We start from the raw sequence: 17,089 nt of genomic DNA, 5'->3' as shown, positions 1-17,089 counted from the left end.
AAGCAGAGGGAATGGAATGGAACGGATGAGTGTATGTAACAGTGGCTAGGTTTGGAGGAAGAAATGAACAAAGTTATACAGTGGTGTAAAGATCATAGATGACTCCTGCTCTAGCTCAGAATGCAGCATAGATTAGGTGTTTAATAAATAAATATTTAAGTGAAGATTATGGGCTCAAGTGCCTGAGAGAGTGGATAGAAATAGGAAAATCAACAAGTTGTTTGATGATAATTAGATTATTGAGTTTAAGCTACTAGAAGGACATATAACTGAAATGTTCTTAGCAGAAGCTGCAAAATGGAATTCAGAAGTTGTGATGATGTAAGCAGGGAACAGCAGAGAGGATAAAGGACAAGATTGTTGAATATTGCACAAAGTTTAGAACAAGAGAATCTAAAAGATCTGCCTAAGAAAATGGAATAGAGATTAACAAAGATAATGGGAACTGAGTAGGAGAAAAGTATTACCAGCAGAATTGGGAAATGAAGAAATGTAAAGAAAATGAGTATGGAAAAGGACCTTTGAATTTCATTTTTGAAGGTAGAGTTTTATTAGATGGTGGGTAAGGAGATGGAGCAAGGCCTGAGTATTGTCTTGCAGTGAAAAGAAAGGAAAAGTAGCCGGAGAACTAGCAGACTGAGGAAAGGATTTTTTTTTTTTTTTTTTTTTTTAGACTGGAGGAAAACTTTTACATTTCTTATAAGTAAGTGAAGAAAGAATTGACAGAGAGGAAAAGATGAAGATGGGCTTGGGAAAGGAGAATGAGACAGTAGAAGAACATGGTAGTCAGTGTCTAGAGCTGCACTGTCCAATAAATCTAGTTGCAGTGATGGAAATATTCTCTGCACTGTCCAGTTCAATACCCATGAGCAACACATGTGACTGTTGAGTACCTAAAATTCAATGCTGACTGCAACTGGGCACTAAAATTCTAGTTTTATTTAATGTGAATTAATCTAAAATTAAGTAGCTATATGTGGCTTATGGCTGCCTTTTTGGGTAGCAAAAATCTAGAATAGTTACATCTATCTAGGGTAAGTAGTTAATTTACCAAAGAGGGTCAGACATTGTGAAAACTAAGGGACAAGTTCCAGAAAAAGTTCAAGGTAGAGATGGTAGTGTTGAAGAAACTAATGATCAGATAGTTTCCTTCTTTACCACAAGATAGATACTATTACTTTCTGGGAGGTTTCAGGTAGGGAACTTGGGGGGGGGGGGATTTTGGCAATGTCTGTGGGGATTTCCAGTGGAGAATCTGTGGCAGATGAGATGAATGGTAGCAGTGTGGAGCGCCCTCCAGAGGTCAGAGTATGCACCTCACTCTGCTTCTTGGGGTTGGGAGGGTGAGGATAAATGGGGAGATAGGGAGAGCAATTTTAGGGGAAATCTTTGAAAGGCTGGAGTGCTGGTCAAGTAAATCAATACTCAGCAAGTAAAAAAGGAGAAAAGACATGGATAAAGACTGGAGTTGGAGGTCATGATAAGGGTAAAGAGCCAATTCTTTAGGTGTCAGATTGTGGGAGATAAATAAGGCCATACAGTTTTCATTTTTAAGAATTGTATATTTGGTATGTCAAAATATATTCTACTGTCATGTATAACTAAAAATAACAACTTTTTAAACGTTAAAAAAGAGTGGTATATTCTGGAGGTAGAAATTTCAGTGGGAAATGGGAAAAGAAAGAAGCAATAAGATTAAGAATGGTCAGTTGTCAGATGAGGGGCATATATAAGATTGATGCACACATTTCTAAATTCAGGGGAAGAAATTTAGCACACCATGATTATTTTGATTTTGTTCCAGTTAATTTGCAGTATGGTATTTGCTCCAAATTTTTTAACTTAACTTTGAATGTGTAGTTTTTTCTTAACCCAAATTTGAAAAGTAAGACTTGGATTTATTTTATATGTTTGTAGTGACATCCAAATTCATAAAAACTGAATGCAGAGCCTGTGAGATCATATTTTCTAGTGTTTGGATTTTGTATATAGGAGCATGTAACCTCTGAATTAAGTGACTAATTCTAGGTTATATAGCCAGTTGAGTGGTAGAGCTGAGATTGGACTTTCAAGTCTACATTGATTCCCTGTTCTTGGCTATGAGTTGAACATCATCATGTTCCTGTCTGAAGCATCCAAGGGTAGATATCTAATCATATGTTACTCAAAAACATTAAAATGCAATATAGAATATTGTCTGTAGAACTTTCCTACGATTGGTTTTTCTGAACTCATACTTCCAAATAACTGAAATATTGACTTAACCCTACTGAAAGAAGAAAATCTTGCTGAACCATTCATCTACTGTCTACTTTAGACTATAATTTATTTGTTCATAACTGTTTTGACATTTAACACGAAGAAAATAGACAACAGACAGAACTTCTAAATGTTAATAACCCTAACAAAATCTGGAATTGAATTTTGGGCTAGGTTCAGCTGGGAAAGAGTTTGTTAATCAGCAGCTGTTTTTGTACTTTTTAAAAAGTACCAAATGTGTCTCTCCTACCAACTCTTATTCCCTTCTCCCTACCCCTTACCCTCTGTCTCTCTGATAATGAAGACATATACCTAAGTTAAACAATCTGAGGAGAAAAAAAAAGAATATTGTTTTCAGAAAATTTTAGAACCTTGTAAGCTCACTCACACTCTTCTTTTTACTCTGCCTAATATACTGAGAGACATGTTGAAGTGATTAGAAATAAACATGATTATTTATGAAGTAATAATGTATGCCATGTAAAAATACTAGAAGTTTACTTTAAATTGTCTATTTTTACATGGACCTTATGTTTCAAATCAAGTAATTATATGCACAAATCAGTAACTTTGCTAAAAATATAAATAAGGATTTACAAGTTTATGAGGTAGAGAGTTCAGGTCTTTCCTTTCTGTAATACCTTAACTAATTAAGGAGTTTCCTCTAGTAATTTATGGAATCAACAACTCTGGAATCTTTGTGTTTCTTGTAAGGGCAAACAAAATTAAACAGGATAGCTGCTTTTCCAAATTCAACCAGAGTACCTTTGAGATGACCAGAGAACATTAAAATACCTTCATTTTCATTTTAATTCTTTAATTCCTTTTTGTCTTGTGGATTTTTAGATCTTATAGCATTTGGCATATGTATGACATGAAATCACCATACTCCAAGATTTCAGGGACTGACATCATTACATTTTTTTAAATTTTTTTTATTGGTTGTTCACAACCTTACAAAGCTCTTGACATATCATATTTCATACATTAGAATCAAGTGGTTTGTGAACTCCCATTTTTACCCCAAATACAGATTGCAGAATCACATCGGTTACACATCACATTTTTACATACTGCCATATTAGTGACTGTTGTATTCTGCTACATTTCCTATCCTCTACTATCCCCCCTCCCCTCCTCTCCCATCTTCTCTCTCTACCCCATCTACTGTAATTCATTTCCCTCCATGTTTGTTATCCCATTCCCCTCATAACATCTTATATGTAATTTTGTATAACAATGAGGGTCTCCCTCCATTTCCATGCAATTTCCCTTTTTTTCTCCCTTTCCCTCCCACCTCATGTCTCTGTTTAATGTTAATCTTTTCTTCCTGCTCTTCCTCCCTGTTCTGTTCTTAGTTGCTCTCATTATATCAAAGAAGACATTTGGTATTTGTTTTTTAGGGATTGGCTAGCTTCACTAAGCATAATCTGCTCTAGTGCCATCCATTTCCCTGCAAATTCCGTGATTTTGTCATTTTTTTAGTGCTGCGTAATACTCCATGGTGTATAAATGCCACATTTTTTTAATCCATTCATCTATTGAAGGGCATCTGGGTTGATTCCACAGTCCAGCAATTGTGAATTGTGCTGCTATGAACATCAATGTGGCAGTATCCCTGTAGTGTGCTCTTTTAAGGTCTTCAGGGACTAGTCCGAGTAGGGCAATAGCTGGGTCAAATGGTGGTTCCATTCCCAGCTTTCCCAGGAATCTCCATACTGCTTTCCAAATTGGCCGCACCTGTTTGCAGTCCAAAGCATTTGACAAAGTACAGCATCCCTTTATGTTCAAAACATTAGAAAAACTAGGGATAACAGGAACTTACCTCGACATTGTAAAAGCTATCTATGCTAAGCCTCAGGCTAGCATCATTCTGAATGGAGAAAAATTGAAGGCATTCCCTCTAAAATCTGGAACAAGACAGGGATGCCCCCATCACCACTTCTATTCAATATAGTTCTCGAAACACTGGCCAGAGCAATTAGACAGACGAAAGAAATTAAAGGCATAAAAATAGGAAAAGAAGAACTTAAATTATCACTATTTGCAGATGACATGATTCTATACCTAGAAGACCCAAAAGGGTCTACAAAAAAACTACTAGAACTAATAAATGAATTCAGCAAAGTGGCAGGATATAAAATCAACACACATAAATCAAAGGCATTTCTGTATATCAGCGACAAAACTTCTGAAACGGAAATGAGGAAAAACACTCCATTCACAATATCCTCAAAAAAAATACAATACTTGGGAATCAACCTAACAAAAGAGGTGAAAGACCTATACAATGAAAACTACAGAACCCTAAAGAGAGAAATAGAAGAGGATCTTAGAAGATGGAAAAATATACCTTGTTCATGGATAGGCAGAACTAACATCATCAAAATGGCGATATTACCAAAAGTTCTCTACAGGTTTAATGCAATGCCAATCAAAATCCCAATGGCATTTCTTGTAGAAATAGATAAAGCAATCGTGAAATTCATATGGAAAAATAAAAGACCCAGAATAGCAAAAACAATTCTAAGCAGGAAGTGTGAATCAGGCGGTATATCAATACCAGATTTCAAACTATATTACAGAGCAATAGTAATAAAAACAGCATGGTACCAGAACAGGCGGGTGGACCAATGGTACAGAATAGAGGACACAGAGACTAATCCACAAAGCTACAACTATCTTATATTTGATAAAGGAGCTAAAAACATGCAATGGAGAAAGGATAGCATCTTCAACAAATGGTGTTGGGAAAACTGGAAATCCATATGCAACAAAATGAAACTGAATCCCCTCCTCTCGCCATGCACAAAAGTCAACTCAAAGTGGATCAAGGAGCTAGATATCAAATCAGAGACTCTCCGTCTGATAGAAGAAAAAGTTGGCTCCGATCTACATATTGTGGGGTCGGGCTCAAAATTCCTTAATAGGACACCCATAGCACAAGAGTTAATAACAAGAATCAACAAATGGGACTTTCTTAAACTGAAAAGTTTTTTCTCAGCAAGAGAAACAATAAGAGAGGTAAATAGGGAGCCTACATCCTGGGAACAAATTTTTACTCCTCACACTTCAGATAGAGCCCTAATATCCAGAGTATACAAAGAACTCAAAAAATTAGACAATAAGAAAACAAATAACCCAATCAACAAATGGGCCAAGGACATGAACAAACACTTCTCAGAGGAGAACATACAATCAACAAGTACATGAAAAAATGCTCACCATCTCTAGCGGTCAAGGAAATGCAAATCAAAACCACCCTAAGATACCACCTCACCCCAGTAAGATTGGCAGCCATGATGAAGTCAAACAACAGTGAGTGCTGGCGAGGATGTGGGGAAAAGGGTACTCTTGTACCCTGCTGGTGGGACATCATTACATTTTTACTCCAGTAAATAATTTTTCTTTTTATTCCCTCCCACTCCTTTTTTCTTCTCTAAGACTGGCTCTGTTTTAGGTATAGTTCGGAGATTAAGAAATGAAAATTACTTTTCTACCTTTGAGGAACTCAGACATGACTTTTAATACAGCATTCTCAAAATGTAGTACAGTGTCATCTGAGGATTTCCTAGAAAAGCAAATTCCTAAGCCTCACCCCACACCTTCAGCATCAGAATTGGGGATGATAGAACCCAGTAATCAGTGTTTCTGTGGCCCTTCTGGGAATTATTATAAATGCTCAAGTTGAGAGCCACTGGTTGAATGCTTAGAACTTCAAACCTTTTTATTTTTTTATTGAGCTATAATTTACATACCCCAAATTCAAAATGTACATTTTAAAATGTACATTCTATTCAGCAGTTTTTAGTGTATTCACAAGATTATGCAACCATCACCACCATCTAATTCTGGAACATTTTTATTAGTCCAAAAGAAACTACATACCTATTAGCAGTCACTCTGCATCCTCTGTCCCTACCCCCAGCTTTTGGCAACTACTAATATACTTTTTGTCTTAATGAATTTGCCTGTTCTGCATATTTTATATAAATGGAATCATGCAATATGGGGCCTTTTGTTTCTGGCTCTCAGGATTATATTTTTAGGGTTCATCCATTTTGTAACATGTATCAGTGCTTCATTTTCATGGCTGAATAGTAAGTATTGCATGGTACAAATATACCAAATTTTGTTAATTAATTGATAAGTTGATGGATATTTATGTTGTTTCTACTTTGTGGCTGTTGTAAATCTGCTGTGAACATTTATGTGCAAGTTTTTGTATGAACATGTGTTTTCAATTCTCTTGAGTATGTAGACTCAATTTTCTTTCTTTGTTACATCCACAAAGTCACTGCAAACACTGAATTAATTAATACAGAATCATTTCTTCTAGGACAAATACAAGATTAGATTCCTGTGAGCCTCTGGTCATATTTTCATCAGATGATCAGTATATAATATTGCCTTTTGTGTGATTTGGTCTAAAGACACCCTATCTAGTAAATATTGTTGACTCATTAACATTGAACCCAACATTTAACAGCACTATAACTGATGCCTGAACAAAGTTTATTTTGTATTTTCCTCTGAAAGGCACATCACAGCCTTCTTGCATTTAGAAACACTAGGCAGCACTTCAGCACTATGCTTGGGGGCCATTTAAGAGTAATTGAAATCACCACCAAAAAGCACAAAAAATGTAGAGGTTCAGGGTTTAGCTCAGTAGCTGAAACTTGTATAATGTGTGAGGCCCTGGGTTCCTTCCCTAGCACTGCTAGGAAAACAACAGCAACAAAAAGATGCAAAAAGTGAAAAAGTGTGGTGCTAAATTGACCAGAAAAGGGGACCTTGTTTACTATATGAGAGCCAAACAAGAAAGTGTTGTGTTGTTCGACCTCCAATGGGAATATGTGCATCTAGCAACTTAAATTTTTTACTACTCTGCACATTATCTTTTCAAACTAAGTGTGGAAAAAAACCAAATATTTTAGGATTACAAGTAAATTATAGGGCAATTTTGCAAAAATGAAATCTGCAAATAGTGAAGATCAACCGTACCTAGTAGTAGAATTGCAAGGTATATGCTAATTCTGTGTTAAATTTTTTTATACCCTTATTTTATTAATTTATTTTTATGTAGTGCTGAGGATAGAACCCTTGCACATGCTAGGTGAGCACTAAATAAATTTTTGAGTTTTTCACAGTGGCTACATAGCATTTTACATTAGCACCAGCAGGGTATAAGGGCTCCAGTTTCTCTATATCCTTGACAGTACTGTTTTTTTTTTTTATTTTGTTTTTGTTTTTCCTTCATTATGGCCATACTTAGGGGTGTGAATTGGTAATTCATTGTGATTTTGATTTGTGTTTTCTTAAATCACTTAGGATGTTGAGCATCTTTTCATAGGCCTATTTGTCACTTGCATACCTTTGGAGAAATGCCTGTTCAAAAATTTGTCTCTTAAATTAGATTTAGTGTTGAGTTGTAGGAAGATTTTTTTAAACATATCCTGGATATTAGATACTTAAATATATGATTTGAAAATATTTTCTCCCATTCTGTGATTTTTTTCCCCACTTTTTTGGTAATGTTTTTTGATATAAATGTTTATTTTGATTAAGTTTTATTTTATCTCATTTTCCTTTGTGCTTTTGATGTTTTTGAAAGCGCAGTCTTTATATAATTAACTAGTCAGTGCTAAGAGAATTGTTCACACATTTTATTATTAAAGTCATGAAGAAGTTTGGTGTGGTGTGATGGCACAAACCTATAATCACTGCTATTCAGGAGGCTGAAGCAAGAGAATCACAAATTTGAGGCCAGCCTAACCTTGTTTCAAAAATAAAACTTAAAAAAAAAATGGCGATGTAGCTCAGTGTTAAGAGAACTTGCTTTGCATACTAGAAACCCTGGGTTTAATCCCAGTACCACAGGGGAAAAAGGAAAAAAGTCATGAAAAGTTGGATTTCATGGTTTTAATAAATTATCACTTATTTGCTAAGGGATGCCTCTTGTAAAGCATTTGTTTGTAGGTATTTATGAGGTTTTTATGTTGTAATTATAGAATCTTAAATACTGGCATCATCAGGACCATCCATTTATAAAAAGTGTGTTGGATCCATTTAACAAACTGGTTTTTGTTTAGGATAATTGAGGGAAAACACTTATAACTGCTTCGACTAATACTTTCCTCTTTAAAAAAGAACACTCTGGTTCTTCTTTTAAAACTAAGAACTTTCTATCCCAAAAGCAGAGTCTCAAGAGCCATTTGTGAAAGAACACAAGAATCCCCGGAACTTGGAAATAAACACGGATTGGTGTTTATTTGTGTTAGTTTAAATGTAGTAGCCCTATGTGTCAGAAAACTGAATCTGTAACACTTAAGTTAGGCTAAGCAAGCAAATAATATCAGCTAATGTGGCTTTAATCTACTAAGTAACTTTAAATCCAAAAGATCAAAGGAAGTTATAACTAAAAACAGTCCTTGGTGCTATTTCCCTGTAGAAGCAGGAAAAGGCTAGAAATTACATGTCACCTTCATATCCTGGCTTGCTGACCTTGTGCTCAGATCAAGTCCCTCTGTATGCCAGCTGTTACCATTATTAAGACCTTGCCCCGAGGGGTTAAGTAGAAGAAAAACTCTCCTGTCCTATAGGCTAGCAAATACCAAAAGTTCCAGCCCCTAACATGCCTAATTCAAAGCAATCTGCATGTGCTGTCATTCAGTCTGTCCCGCCACTCCGTGGAGCTGCTCCTGCCAACTCCTTGCTTTCTGTTGTGCTCTGTTCCTGCAGCCAGTTACAGCTGTGGCTACTGCAGTCATTTGCAGACCAAACGGAGCCAGAGAAGTTTCCTCTTGTAACAGAAAGGTAGTAGTATATTTATTCTTGCTTCAGTGTGTGTGCATTTTTATTTTGGAAGAATTTATTTTAAAACAGAACTTAGTTTCGAGGGTTGTATTTAAAATTCCAGCTCACTGTTTTATCAATGTAAACTTTGAACAGCATTTTAATGCATTAAAATCTTTCGAAGTTTATCTGAATTTATAGTCTAGTACAGTAAGATAAGGTCAGCTATTTCTTAAGTTTATTAAAATGTGGTGCTTGCTTTAGAAAGTTGGAAGTAAACCTAAGATTTCAAGTACTATTTGTTTCATAATTTGAGATTCTTGTTTAATAACCACAATCTAAATCAGAAAATTTTGCAAATATGTGTTTCTATGATGACCAGTCGATAGAAAAAATAGCTTTAATCACTTTGTGAATTGAATATTTTAAGAAAGTAGCAATTTAGCATCTTCCAACCTATAAAGAAAGAAGTTTGGTGAAGATACCTACTTACTTGGGAGCTAAATTTCAACAGCAGGTTTAATTCTTATCAGTGTTCATTTCAAACACAGCTTGGTGCACACCCTCATGCTGTATTTGAGTTGATTAAATGTTTCTTGCATTGCATGCATTTTACTTGTAACGATGATAGCCACATCATGATTGGATTTACCACTTACAGTACAAGTTGGAATGTAGTTGCTATATTGACTTTTGTTTAAAATGAGAATGGATACATTTATATGTTACTGGTAGAACAATTTAAAGGACTTCAACTTGCAAAATGTTTTATGTCTGCTTGTGAAATGTGAATTTAAAAACGTAAACAGAAAAATTCACTGAAAATCAAAGTATTTCATCCTGATTACTGATTGACCAGAAATGTCTTTCCTAATGATAGTACAAGAAATAACGACCATGCTTTACAGTTTGCTAAAAATTTAACAAGTAAATGTTCCTGTTGAAAGAAGAATGAACTATGCTGTTTTTGCCCATAAGAGGATTATTGTACATCATAGTATTTATAATTAAGAAGACTCCAGGGCTATTTGATGGCTGGGAAATTACTAAACTAGGTAAATAAGCTCTAAACTAATGAATGTTACACTAGTGGGCAGAGGTTTACTATTTCCCATGGTTCAAGTGTCTCCTGACATATTTCTGACTTTTAAAATGTTAAAAACAGTCTTTTGCATGATATTTTTTAGTTTTTAGTTTTTGCATCTCTGGTAGACTATCCTAGAATGTTTTCATTGCCAGAATATTGAATCTTGTAATATTTTATGGATTATACTTCATTTGGAACTTTTTGCTTTAATATAGAAAAATAAGGGCAGAATATTTTTATGTATCTTCCATTCTTCATATAACTTACATCATAGACCTGAATTTCAGAATTGTGAACATGAACTATTTGCATTGATTATGAAAACTATATGTTTAAATATCTGAACTGATTGACCTACAAAGCAGTTTAGAAAATACATGTTAACCTTGCCTCAGTCTAAAAGATAATTTGTCTTATGAAACTGATTCATCCAACATTTAGCTTTAATCCCACCTGTGTTTGTCACTTATATTGAACCAATTGAGCAACTCTTGGGAAATCTCCTTTCAGTGTTTATTACTATGCCCCAGTTCTTTACCTTCCACCTAACTGCTTTCAGTTCTGGGATTGGATTTGAGCATTCTCACTGCATGATTCTTTATATTGTGGATGATGTGGTGGACAACCTTCACCTACAGAAGATAAGAATATTTTCCAAATTTTTTTTAAAAAATGTAGTTCCTGATCACATCCTAACATGAAATAAAACTGAATTGTTTAGGATCAAGACACATGAACAGCTTAGCCTATCAGCTTTTGGTGGTGGTGGGGGGGGAACCACCAAAAAACAAATAAGCAAAGAAAAAAATGTACATATAAAACAAAGCAACTGAAGGCTAAAAAAGCTACCCTTGGAGAATAGAGTGGCTCTTTGTTCTCTCCATCCCAGTTTCTATTCTCTTATTTTAATCACTGTTATATAGGCTCCCATTTAGATATCAAGAAAACTGTTCACAAGAAACATAGTAGGTGCTTCTTATGAGATTGCTAAATGTTTATCTACTTAACTGAAAAGTATGACTTAATTGTAAGCAAACAAGAATCCCATATTAACAGTTCATGCAGTTATGATTAATCTGAAACATCCAAGAAAGAATACAGCACAATTCACAGACATTTGTAGTGATTATTTAAGTAAGGGATAGGAAAAGATTTGTGAAAATTGCATCCAGGCTTTTACTAAAAAGTTAATTTATTGGTTCAATTCAAGTAAGAAACAAATCTTGACAAATTTGATGTTTTTCTAAGCTTAAAACAAATCGAGTCCTTCAAATAAAAGGATGTTTTTAGTTGTGTTTCATGCGAATACCTTAAGTGATGTTGCCTAAGTTGCTCTGTAGACTAAAGGATACCCTTGAGACATTATTTGCTGGACTCTGCAGGGAAGAACCCATTCGGGAAGCTGCTCTAGGAGATTTGATTTGCTACTTCTCAAACTTCACAAAACAGCAGGGAGTGAGGCCTGGTATCAGATACTTAACATTTGTGGGAAAAGTTTAGATAATTCTAAGTAGTATTAAAACAAAACACATTACCATCTAAATCAAACAACTTTTAAGAGCTTTTTTGTGATTGATCTCAGTTTGGGCTTTATGAAAGACATTTTTGAAATTCTCTCACATTCTTTATCTTCACAATAGGAAGGAGGAAAATGTTCTTGGTTTGATTTACCTCAGTGATGGTTTTTTCCTTTGAGCTGCTAAGTCTTGAGGTTTTTAGATGTGTGAAGTATTAAACATCATGGTGTCTTTAGATATGCTTGTGATCTGTTTCACAAAATTAGTTAAGCTCAGAAATATGATCCTTTTTCTACTGGGAAGAGAGGTATATAGTGATACAGATAAATTGCTCACTTGTAAAACTGCCCTGTGATTTTAGTAAGGGTAAACTGGATTGAGATGAAATCTTATGACCTAAAGACAGATTTACATCTTGATGGTCTTGTTAACTACCAAAACATCTTGGAATTCTTATTTGTCAGGGATGTGAAGCTAGAGAATAGACTTGTCATCTGAAGACTGTCTTACCTTAGTATTAAAAGTTTAAAATGCTTAAAATGTAACCAGAAATCTTTTTCCCCCTTCCTGACATGAAACTTGAGGGAGCATGCTCTTCTATTAGAGGAGCTTGAGGCTTCATTTTAAAAACTGACCAGAGGTTAGGGACATACTTTTGCTTGAGTGATAAACAAACTCATTAGTCAAATTAACTATTTCCTAAACGTTGGAAAGATCTGCAAGAAATTGAGGTTATGTGGCAGCTTATGTCACCTTATTCCATATGAATTCTGCACAGCTATCTTGCTTAGGAAGCCTTTCCCCTTACTACATCCTTGCCCTTACCCTTCCAACATAAGAAGTAGGTTAACCAAGAAAACAACTGGAGATAGCTTCAGTACTATAAACCACATGTAACATGGAATACCAAATCCAAAGTTTTTAAAATAGGCAGCAGTATTTTGCATTTCAAGCAATATTGTCTGAATGCTGACTATTTTGAGTGAGTTATAAATTGATGAGGATTAATTTATATGAAGTATAAATCAGTGATTCTCAGCCTTGGCTGCATATTAGAGTCATCTAGGGATCTGTTTAATGAAATTAGTTAAACTCAAAAAAATTCTTAAAAAATACTTATGTCCAAATCACTACAATATGAATTAAGTAAGAACATCTGGCTAGGGCTCTGTGTCTGTAAAACTTAATATACATATGTATATTTTTATACATTACAAAACTATAATTTTATATAATATCACAATATAGAATATAATATTATATATAATACATAAAATATATATGTAAAGATATATAATCTACATCCAAAGTGATTCTAATGTGCAGCTAGGGTTGAGACTGATGTAATAAATCTGAGATTTTGTGAATATTTGTTGTATTTATTACATTCCCTTAAAGACTAGTAGCAGATTCTAGATAAATTTCTTGGTTGGTTCTTGATTAGATGATTACTTATAGAATTCTTCTATAAGTAATTTTTCTAGAATTTTTTAAATGACCATAGTTTGACATTTCTGAGTATAGACAGCTTTAGTTTTACTTTATGTATTCTTGGTTATACAAATTGGTGTCATTCTCCAGACATTGGATTCAAAAATAATTAATGCAGCTAAATAGAATTTAAATTCATCTGAAATACAAACTCAGATATCCCCCCTTTTCTCATTGATGCTTATGGATACAACACTAGTGTGGGGAGAATTGAATGATAATTTCTGTAGATGAACTTGGGAAAGGAATCTCTGAGAATTGCTCTAAATGCAGTGCTCTTGAAATACATATTTAGGAAGTTAAGTGTTTATGCTAAATATATATACTATTGACATCATTTATTCCAGATTGGAAAAGACAGACTTTCTATTAGACCTATATGTAACTTCCCACAGGGAACTAGTAGAAAAAAGTACATTAGACATGAAACAAACAGAAACATGAGATTGATATTTCTATAGCCCTAAAATTCTTTATATTTAGCACATGTATAAATTTCTGCTTTGATAACCCAACTAATTCAGTGTTTTCATATTTGCTATTCTACATGTGTTATAATATCTTTCTAAGGTTATTTTACTTTTATAACTTTTGTTGTAAATATGGGTTAGAGATTTTGACTAGCAATTTAATTTTTCTTCTGTATCATTAAGCTGTTTGTAAATTCCAGGAACAGTTTTTTTTTTCATAAAAAGTGAAAAAAAGATTAACATTAAATAGAGACATGAGGTGGGAGGGAAAGGGAGAGAAAAGGGATATTGCATGGAAATGGAAGGAGACCCTCATTGTTATACAAAATTACATATAAGAGGTTGTGAGGAGAATGGGAAAATAAACAAGGAGAGAAATGAATTACAGTAGGTGGGGTAGAGAGAGAAGATAGGAGGGGAGGGGAGGGGGGATAGTTGAGGATAGGAAAGGTAGCAGAATACAACAGTCACTAATATGGCATTATGTAAAAATGTGGATGTGTAACCGATGCGATTCTGCAATCCGTATTTGGGGTAAAAATGGGAGTTCATAACACACTTCAATCTAATGTATGAAATATGATATGTCAAGAGCTTTGTAATGTTTTGAACAACCAATAAAAAAAAATACTAAAAAAAAGTGAAACATGTAACATTTGCAGTTTATTCTCTTTGATGCCTTTATCACTTTATATATAATATATAAAAATATATATAAATATATATATACCATGTATATAATCATATTTTTCAAAATTATAGAAAAGTATATTTAATTTTCAAAGGTGGTGCTTGTTATTACAAATTGAGACTATCTGATTATAAAGAATTATGATCCTTCACTTTCAGAATTCCTAGAGCTTGGTGTGGGGAAAAGCATACTAGTATTCTTAAGAAATGTAGGGTTAGTGGTTTGGATCTCCAAAATCATAATGTTCTTTCTTTGGAAAATGGCTTCTAATTTGTTGCAACTTATGCTTATGGGGGATAATAGTATAATATTTTATTTTTGAATAGTTCTTTTCAATGTATAAAATGTTTATAAATGATTAGGTAAAGATATTTATGAGTGTTCTTATTGAAGGAGAATTTAATGGTAAAAAGTTCATGAACTCAAAGAAAAATAAAATTTAATTTGTCTCAGAAGGGAAGAAGATTATATTTCCCTACTTAAAACCATCCTTTTAGTTCAAGGGCCTGTTTCTTTGATTAAAGATAAATATTTTTCTGTCAGGTCTGTAGATTATATTATTTTGAAAAGTTCAGATACTTCATGACAACAGTGATCATTCCATTCCCTTGCTTTGTCAAGTTTGCATAACAATACATGGATGAGTAGCACCTCCTTAAATTAATGAAAGATGTCTCTGATACTCTTGAATGTGGAATTGTAACTTTTTAAAACTATCCTGGGAAATACTGAATTCAGAGGCTATTTTTCACATGGGCCTCAGACAGAGTTTTATATCAGTAGTCTCTAGTGATCCTATAAACACCAGTTGAACTTGGCTTTACCCTGAGGTAATACCATCTTGAGGTAGTGGAAAAGCTTACCTTTAGAAAAGTAAAGCCAGCCTGGGATTGAATCCCAATCACATGATTTGGATAAATTACTTTAATATTTTTGACCCTCAGTCTTCTCTGTAATGGGTTTAATGGGATCTTCAGAGAGGGATTGAGAGGAAAGTGCTTGACATAGTGAGATGATAGAAAACATTTTTAATAGCATTTTGTGGGAGAAAATATTCCTAGAGACAAAACCTGGCTGATGTCCTTCTGTCATCCAGCTTTAATAGCCCCATTGCAGAAAATGCCTGATGTATATGCCTTTGTCAGTTTTTCTTGTCATTTAGAGAAACTATTTCACTAGTTATAGCCCTAAATTTAATAGGGTTCTGGTGATCGGAAGTGGGACCATCATTTTAGGATAAACATCAAGCAGTTTTAGAGGAACCCTTTCATATAAAAACAGAATTGGTAAATAGTGATAGGTACTTCCCACATTGCCTTTATACCTCTTTTGTATACCCATCTTCTTATATTTAATACCATGTAAGAGGAAACAAAATGTGTCTCACCCAGTTACCTGGGCAAAGTGCTTCAGTCCGTTTACATCGATTGCACCAAAGATTAAAATTCTATCAACTCTAATTTTCATGCATAAACCAGTGTGAGAATCATGAGATAAATCATAAATAAATTTGATTAACAATTAGAAGTTCTGCTAAAGGTTGTTACTTTTCTCTGCCCTAATTAGAAAAATGGACCTTTATCTCTAGGCAACTGTTATTATTTCTCTACTTGTTTTGTTCTTCCTACTTTAATTATGCATTATCTTGTCACTAGTTAGGCCCAATTCTTTTGTAGCCTCCCCACCTAGTTTGTTGTTTTGCTTTGCTATGAAAAGTGTGTGCCAGGGACAACAGCACAAGCATGTTGTTGGATGCTTGTGTCCCCACTCCAGGTGGAAGCATCAGAATCTGCTTTTATCTTAATTCCCAGGTTAACTTTATGTTTGGAATTCCTGGGTTAGTGCTTTCTATTTTCATCTAGTGAAACACTGCTATATGTAGCTTTCTTCTGGAAAAAATTGTTGGCTATATAGCATGGAGTCTTCTTGGTGACCCATTCTTGCCTTTTATTCTTAAATGTATTGCTATGAATCTGGTGAAGCAAAGTATTACTGTAAAATACATCATCTGAGCTTACCAAAAGTAGCTTAACAGAAAATTCTCAGCCTTGGCATCAGGATTCCTGGCCTCACCATATGCCATCAGTGTAACTTTGGGCACCTTACTTAGAGTCTCTGTGTCAAGTTCTCTTTTGCAAATGAAGTGGCAATGCCTGCCACATCTGTTTTTCTGAGGGCTATTAAGAGGATCAACTCAAGTGAGATCATGTGTGTGAAAGTGCTTTGGCACTACCAAAGAGGTGTACTATTGTAGCTGTTGATGGGGATGAAGATGTTGTTCCTTCAGGCTATGTAAGCCCTATGTTTGTTAAGGACAGTGATGGCTTTGCTAAGTGGTTACTGTGGTAATTGGAACAGGTCTGTGTATTCTCTTCAGCTGTACATTTAGATTTTAATTTGGCAGTTTTCTGGCCAGGCTAGCAGTTCTGATTTTCAGTTCCAAATAGCTGATGTGAGGGGGTTTTTTTGTTTGTTTGTTTTTGTTTTTTTAATGGGCTTTAGATGATTTGTATTCTGGGAGCTACCTAAATGGTCTGATTGCATTCTTTGGATAAATTATAATTCTATTTTATTACTATATGTAGTATATCTATGTTCATGAATAAAATTTACAAATACAAGCACATCCCGTCATTAACACTTTTAATGACTTGCTCTTTTTTGTCTTTGAAACATGATGATTTTGTATATTTTATAGGTTTATACTTTCTGAGTTCCAGACAAAAGTAGGATATAATTCTAATCACATGAACTCTGGTGACTCTAGACACACACACAC

At 34.4% G+C, this 17,089-nt stretch overlaps 1 protein-coding gene across 11 annotated transcripts in view; it reads left to right on the top strand.

Moving 5' to 3' along the window:
- DISP1 (dispatched RND transporter family member 1) overlaps positions 1 to 17,089 on the top strand; it is a 204,952-nt gene that overhangs the window by 127,161 nt on the left and 60,702 nt on the right. For 2 of the 11 annotated variants that reach the window (XM_081298091.1, XM_081298098.1), the window contains exon 2: positions 9,001 to 9,075. The exons of 7 other annotated variants lie outside the window; for them this stretch is intronic. The gene's annotated coding sequence lies outside the window, so the exon portion shown is untranslated. Of the gene's footprint in view, positions 1 to 8,922; positions 9,076 to 17,089 lie in introns of those variants that run through there. 2 more of the 11 variants (XM_081298090.1, XM_081298101.1) reach the window with 2 other exon arrangements.

Source organism: Spermophilus citellus (assembly GCF_964194105.1).
Source record: "Spermophilus citellus genome assembly, chromosome: 6".
NCBI lineage: Eukaryota > Metazoa > Chordata > Mammalia > Rodentia > Sciuridae > Spermophilus > Spermophilus citellus.
The sequence above is the reverse complement of the archived record's forward strand: the minus strand, read 5'-3'. Positions and strand labels throughout refer to the sequence as shown.